Source organism: Grammomys surdaster, unplaced genomic scaffold (assembly GCF_004785775.1).
Source record: "Grammomys surdaster isolate TR1022 unplaced genomic scaffold, NIH_TR_1.0 134, whole genome shotgun sequence".
NCBI lineage: Eukaryota > Metazoa > Chordata > Mammalia > Rodentia > Muridae > Grammomys > Grammomys surdaster.
In genome coordinates, this window is record NW_021604592.1 from 2,904,752 (window position 1) to 2,912,867 (window position 8,116).

Here is an 8,116-nt window from a genome sequence, read left to right on the forward strand (position 1 = left end):
ATATATCTTTGTGTGTGTTTGCTTATTTTGTTTTTGAGATAGTTCAGCTTGGATATAAACTTATGACCCTCCTTCCTCAGCCTCACAGGTTCTGGGCTTGCAGAGGGGCAACAACCATACTCATCTGTCAATGATGCTGTTTTAAAAATTACATATATATATATATATATATATATATATATATGCTCATTTAGGGTGCTTGTAAGTTATGTTTAATTTAAAATGGGTTAAACTTTTGGATAACTATCTGCAAGAAATACTTATATTGAGACTATTTTAGCCAAAATTTATTATTCTCGTTTGTTGATTTCCAAAACTTATTTTATACTATCTTTCAATTTTACCATAACTTGGACACTTATCTAAGGTGTATATAGCAATCAATGTTTAAGTTAAGCTTATGAGTAGAATATGATTTCCATCACCTCCACAAGGGAGATAGAGCAGAGGGAGTGAGATCTAAAGATGGTCCCTGCTTAGAGCCAACACAATATACAAGAGGAATTGTCATCCTTTCTCTAAATATACAATAAATAAAATAATCACTTTTATACAACCAACACTTAATAGAGAACACTGCATACTAACATGAGTGTCCCCAATAAAAGCTCCTAGCATAAGAAAAAAATGATGAATTTTGAATAATATATCACGTCTTAAGAAGTAGTCACTGGTACAGGTTCTTATTTACTAGCTTGTAGTTCACCTTAAGATGTTAGTTTTAAAGCCTGACTGCATAGGGGTTGATGTCAAAAGTATCCCCTCTCCAGGAAAAAGGCATTGGGATGAGTATGGCCCTCATGCCTCACTGGACAACGGCAGGGGGACTGGAGCCATTACAAGGTCCCCTTCAGTTACTGGAGGTCAGGCCTCTATCCCCGCCTTCGAAAGATTAGAATTGCCACAGCCCTTCTATACTTAGAGAAGGGAGATGTCAGGGGCAGCCCTGCTTATACACTGAAGGCCTAAAATCAGCCATAGGCCTAAAATCAGCAATAGGCCTGTCATACATGTATACTAACACCAAGTCTTGGGTCTCTGTGGAAAACACTGAAACAGATGGCTATAAGCTATTGTAAACAGGCAGCTTTTGTGGAAATTTACCAGCCTGAGTAGTCATAGACCTTGTAAATAGGTAGCCTTGGAGGATAATACCAACTTAGATAAGGACAAGCGAGTCATAGGCAGAGTCATAGTGACTTGTCCCCTGAAACTTCACCCGGTCAATACCCGGTTCTGAAGATATCTGTATTCCCCTTGAACACCCACACTCCAGTGTCATCCCCATCCCCATGTCCTGCCTTTCTGTGTTTATAACCCCTGTGTGAATAAGTAAAAATTATGATTAAATAAATAAATAAATAAATAAATAGATGCTTGTTTTAGAAATTTACTCTGAAATGGAGCATGGAGTAAAGTAAAGAAGGACTAAGGACAGGGCACTGAAAATAACCAGCCAGAAGCAAGGTGAGCGAGACGTGAGAGGTAGAGAGTTACAGCTCTGAATAAATATTTTAAAAATCATAGGCAACTTTACTAAGGAGAAAACATGAACAAGCACAGCTTATTCTTAAATAGCTCAAGATGGATCCCGGTGACCACCAATTCTTCTTTTAAGTGATCATAAATTAGGCTTTCAATATGGTACTCTGCAATGAGCTAAAGCTCCTTTAGTGTTGTCAAGAATCCAGCAAAGCAAAATTTCCCCAAGAGGAGGTGATGAAGCAATTTACATGAATCCAACTGTTTTTCCAAGAGAACCTTTTGGCTTTTGGATGTAGGTATGATAAATAGATGTTGAAGAAAATAGTCAGGAACAATAAGAAATGTAAAATTAACTGGAGAACATGGACAATGTGTACACAGGAACTCATTTCACTTTTTCCATTATTTTAGCATCTATGCCATTTGAGATTTTAAATTGAAACAATGATTAAGTACTACTCTGTATGAAAATAGTCACCATATGGAACACTGACACAAACAAGTTTTGGTAAGTGCGTGGAATAACCAGAATTCTAATTCATTGCTAGTGAAAATAGAAGACTGTTTAAGAAGAGAGTTCGGAAGATTCTTATAAAACTAAACACACTATTAAATGATGCAGCAATCAACCATTCTCCATGGTGTTTACCCAAATGGGTTGAAAGCTTGCATCTACACAAAAGCCTGCATATGGATACTTATACTTACCTGGCTTATAACTGTTAGAAGAGCAACCGTGATGCTCCTCACTGGGTGAATGGACAAATAAACTTTATCACATCCAATGTACTACCCAGTACTAAAAGGAAATGACCTATCAAGCTATGAAGACTTGAAGGAACTTAAGAAAAATTGTTAATGGAAGGAAAGTAACCTGAAAAAGATACATCTTGCATGATATCCAACCACAAGACATTTGAAAAAATGAAAATTATAGGAAGTCAATATCAAAGCACGAAGGATTTTAGGGCAATGAGGTTGTTGTGTGATGCTATATTATCAATATCTGTATCTCTCCATATGTATGTTCTGTGTATGTATATGTCTGTCATCTTTCCATGTATTTATGAATCAATCCAGTGTATACAATTACAGTTTTGACATAATCTGTAGAATATACAAGATTGAGAGTAAGCCTAATATGTTACTTTTTTTTTCAAAAATAGTATGCTTGTGTAAATTCATTCATCATAACACATGTATCACTGGGACGATGATAAGGGGAGGTTGTGAACCTCTAGGTGCAAGAAATATGTGGGAAGTCTGAATTTTATACTTAATCACTCAACCTGAGCCTGAACCTATTCTAAAAATAAAATCTACTTAAAAATCAAAATAATTGGCCGGGTGGTGGTGGTGCATGCCTTTAATCCCACACTTGGGAGGCAGAGGCAGGTGGATCTCTGAGTTCGAGGCCAGCCTGGTCTACAGAGTGAGTTCCAGGACAGCCAGGGCTACACAGAGAAACCCTGTCTTGAAAAAACCAAAAAAAAAAAATAATCAAAATAATTTTACAGGAGATTGATCAAATAAAAAATAGTTTAGGTTGGGATAAAGCTAGGCTCTGAAAGATTCTTAATACCTTTAATTCTAAAAAGTGTACCAACAAATGGACATATCCACCATTACGGAATCATAACAGAACAAACACTTAAAAGTCTTCTCATTCCCTATAAACATATGCACTGAAACCCAGTCCTCATGTGGAACTCTTGGAGTTGGGTCTTTTGGGAGCTGATTATATCCTAAGGGTGAGTCTTTGCCAAAGGAGATTAATGCCTTCGATGAGGCTCTGGAAAGTGACTCTGCCCACTGACCATGCTAGGTTTCAGTAAGAAGCCAGACATTAACAAAGGAGGAACTGGGTCTTACCACATGCAAAAAAACGCTATCAGTGATCCTGGACCACAGTCTCCAAATAGATTTCTGTTGATGGCAAGCCAGGCTACAGTTTCTTGCACTAGCAGCTAACCTTGACAGATAAAAGATAGGCTCTTCATGATAATGATTTTTAGCATAAAAGAAAAATTGAAATTTAAGATATTTCAACTATAAGTACATTCCAAACGTATGATTATTTTCTACCACTTTTTTAAGTTCAAACTATACAATAGATTAATCTATTGGCACCCAGGGAGAAGAGTTATCAGAATCTCCTAGGATGTCAAATGTTCTGGACAAGGAAGAATTACTGTCATTCACTGTTCATTAATGCAGATTTATCACTGAATTGCATACTTGGAATTTTATAAGTTTAAACTGAATAATTTTATTGTGGACCACAACACAAAAAGTACATATGTAACATGCTAAGTTTTTCTCTCAAGTATAATTTTGTCAATTCCAGATGGTCTCAGGATCAAATCCATCTCACCGTTGACCTCTCACAGAGACCCTGCAAAGGACTAGTCTACACTTGCAAGAGTCATGAGAAGCAAAGATGCAAAGCCAAGGTGCAAAGAGTGAACAGAAAGTAACAGTTAAGACAAATCCAAACAAATCACCTGACTACACTACAAAAAGTAAAATTATTCTTCAGATGTAAACAAAATCTGTAAAGCACAAAGCATGAGATAAATCTCGTCTAATAATCTAAGCTACACATTTCTTGTAAAATGAGACCTGCTTCTGAAAACATCTCAATTATAAAGATATGCTTTTCTTGAGAAAAAAAATCACTACTTCCTTACCAGACTACACTCAATACTTGGTTCAGCTCACCAACTTTGCTTCAGTATGGTTTTCAATGGAAATAATTTGTGGAGTTGTGAAAAAAAATCGTGAAAAACATGGCTATTTCTTAACTGCAAATGACCAACCTTAACATGTAGGAACTCAAAAACATATCAAGGCTTTATGATTTTGTAGAGAAAATCCAAAGCATTTTCTTAAGTTTGGATTTTATATAAATGCTCCCTAATAACTATAAATATGTCACAAATATTCAGCTGAAGTATCCTAATGATCATTTCATAGTGAAAAATGCCTCATCATACTAAAATACTTCATTAAATTTAGTACATTGTAGTACACTAAAATTACTTTGCATTGTAGAATTATTCAACATTAATATTTAAATTTAGCTGAATCTCATCTATTTACCTACCAGTTGCATGCAAGATTGTTTTCCAATGACAGCTGTTTTCTTCTCTTAGACTATCAGTCTGTGATAGGGATGGTAACATTCCTTCTTATCAGTGTCTGACGCTTAATGGGCATAAAGGGGAAGTGTGTCCAGTGACCAAGCGATTTACTCGAAAGTCTTTCCTCCCTATTAAATTCTGAGTTCGGAAATATTTGGTAGTCTTCAACCAAGTAATCATTATCTCCTTCTAGATCTAATCTTTCATCCGATAAGAACAGATGACAGGATCTCTTCTCTTCTTTCAACATTCAGTGGTATGTTATATATCTGACAGAGATAGTAATGATGCTTCCAGGGCTTTGGATGTTCCAGCATCCTCTAAGACTGTCTATAAATGATAATCAAATGAATCTAATTTACTAAGGCTTTACACATGTTTATTCTGTCTCTGTTTCTAATCAAATGTATGTATGTTTGTACATATATATATATTACATATGACTTATATATTACATATAGGCATATATACATATACCAACACATATTCAGACTCCAAATGAGGGAGGTGGTGTGTATGTGTGTGTGTGTTTGTGTGTGGAAGTTTCTGAGACAGAGTACCTTTATGTGGCCCTAGCTGTTCTAGAACACACTATGTACACCAGGCTGGCCTCCAACACTCAAGAGATCAGCCTATCTCGGCCTCCTGAGTGCTGCTATTAAAGGCATGTGACACGATGGCTAACCTGATGCTGTGTGATCGTATGGCCTCACAAGTGACCCACAACAGCTAATGTACATCAATCAGATGACATTTGCCAGAACTTGTGAAAATGAGACAGTAGGTTCCTGATGTTCTGGCTCATTTGATGTCTTCTATGCTTCTCCAGCTTAGCTATTTCAACGGGCCTACTTTTCAAGGACTTCAACCTTCCTCTCCATCATCTCTCCACGGAACTATCAGAGCCATATCAGCTGCTTCTCCAGCTCAACTTCTCATTGCTGTCACTCTGGAGAATTAGCTGACGCTCAGTTTCCCCTACAAACCCCAGTGCAGAATGATCACTCCTCAGGTTGCCTTTTGTGCCTTCACAGGTGATTGGTAATATTCTTAACCATGTGAATGGAGTTATCAGGGATCATAGATTCACCTATTGGCTCTTCTAGAGAAACTTTTGTTTCTACTGGGACTTTGGCGAATCAACTCTAATACAAACTAATGAAGAGCTAACGTAATCATTGTTATTGCTGGACTATTCTCCCAGGCTAGTGGAGAACCCTTGATAATTGAGACATACTATATTACATACATTTTCCCTGTGTGAACTTAGCTTCTATTTTATTTTAATTTTAGATTTATTTATTTATTTATTTATTTATTTATTTTATTTGAGGGTGGTGCATGCCACAGCATTCGAATAAAAGAGAGGGCAACCTATGAAAGTCACTTCTTAGTGGGGCTAGTGCCTTCATGCACTGAGCCGTCTTGCATGTACCCAGCCTCTACTAAGCAGTTGAAGTTCTTTTTTGTGGTTCCCTAGGTGTTCAAAGTGAAAGACTTACCAGCTTAGGTACCAGCTCCTTCATGAGGAAATCAATGCTGGCCGTAGTATGAGCATTCTCAGTCTGCTGGAAATGACAGTGCTTTCAATAAAACATGTGACTTCAGTGACTTTCAGTTTGGTCTCCAGCCTGTTTGATAATCAGATTCTCCAACTGTTCTTTCTGTACATCTCCAGGAAAATGTCTCTGCCCTCTCCAGCCCACATTCAATAAACACTTTTCTTTTCCTGAACCCTGGATGCATTTCCAGTGGATATACACACCTGTTGTTATGTTAGCAAAAATGACCAGAAATTTTCTTTCCTTACGGAAACTCTCGATCACTATTATAATTTCTATTTCTACACATGGGAAGAATAGGATCAAGGGTTAACTTCTTAAACTAATGTGTGCTCCGAAACAAACACTCTATCTTCCAGATCTGTCCTTTAGTGACTACAGTGCATTCACCATCCACGAACAGATAGCAAGCTTGCATCATTAGCTCTGTACATTGAGCCCAGTGTTCAGAGGCGGTGGGAATTCTGTGAGAACTGGTAGTCACAGCTGAAACAGACTTGGAATCCCAATTTGTATGCATTAAGCATCCTTTGAATTTTATAAAGCTACAGCACTGGCTTTGAGACAATAACAGAACCCAAGAGTACATGCTGTACAGATGCCTACATCAAACTGAGGACCAGGGATAATTCCAGAACTTGGTTTTCTGTGCCTTTGAATGTGACTCCTAAAAGGTTCCGAATAGAGTCTCTTATCAGTGTAAAATGTACCAATAACTAAACCACATCATGTATATGAAAATCTCATGAATACTCAGGTCGGTGTATTTAGGCGATTGGGTGACATTACCACCAGTTAACTTGTTTCATGTGGACCTCAACATAATTCCTCAAACATTTCAGGAATACCTATAAAATTCCCTACCCTGCCCCCAAGCCAGGAGTTCAGGTTATAGTATTCATGCGCCTACACGGCAAACAAACACCTCCATAGAAACAGGCTCTTAAGGAGAGAACCACATGCTCAGTTCCGAGGAAGCACGGGGTGTGTATTATAGTTCTTTTGTGTATCCTTCAATCAAGCAATTAAAAAATCTTCCTGCAGGAGGATCCTGTGCAAAGGGACACTTGGGGAGATCCTTGCAGCAGGACCAGGACAGTGTTGAAGAGTTCCCCACAGCTGTGCACAGCATGGCAGAATGATTGGGATCTAATGAAGGGTCAGCCAGGACCAAATGGTCACAACAGTGCTGGAAGTGATTGGACTTAACTACCCTAATGGTAATGGGGGGACTGGAACTACTTAACTCACCAGGAAAAAGGAAAAACGTGTGTGTTTGGGGGGGGGGGAGCTCAGTTTACCCAGGCTCCCTTCACCCCTTCCAGATAGGACCTGCTTGGTAACTACAGAGACGACAATAAACAAAGAAAAAAGACTTCCTCAGGGGTGAAGCCAAAAGGTCAGCCCCAAGCTGTGCGGGACAATGGGGACCCAGCCTCCTCTTACGTCTTCCTAGCGGGATGAAGGAGCCTTAATGAAGAGACCTTTTTCTCCGCGAAGATTCTAAGCCCCAGCGGGTTCCACTCCACCTCCAGCCTCCGGCGGGGGAGAGGCGCGGGGCTGGAACCGGCTGGGCTCCGCCACGCCCCTCTTCTGCTGCTGCGCGACCCCGGCCCCCGCCCGCACTCCTGCTCCCCCGCCCCCGCGCGCTGCGCGTGCCCAGCCCGGAGCGCGTCCCCGCAATCCCGCGCCGCTGCGCTGCGAGCGCTCAGATCCTGGCTGCTGCAGCCAGCTCAGGCAGGGGACAGCGTCCCACCCGAAGCCTCGCGCTTGGCCCGGGCTCGGTCCCCGCGCCGCCTTGCCTTGTATTCTCCTGTTCTCTCTCTTCTCTCTTCTCTCTCTCTTAGCCTTGTATTCTCTTGTTCCCTCTCTTCTCTCTCTCTCTCTCTCTCTCTCTCTCTCTCTCTCTCTCTCTCTCTCTCTCTC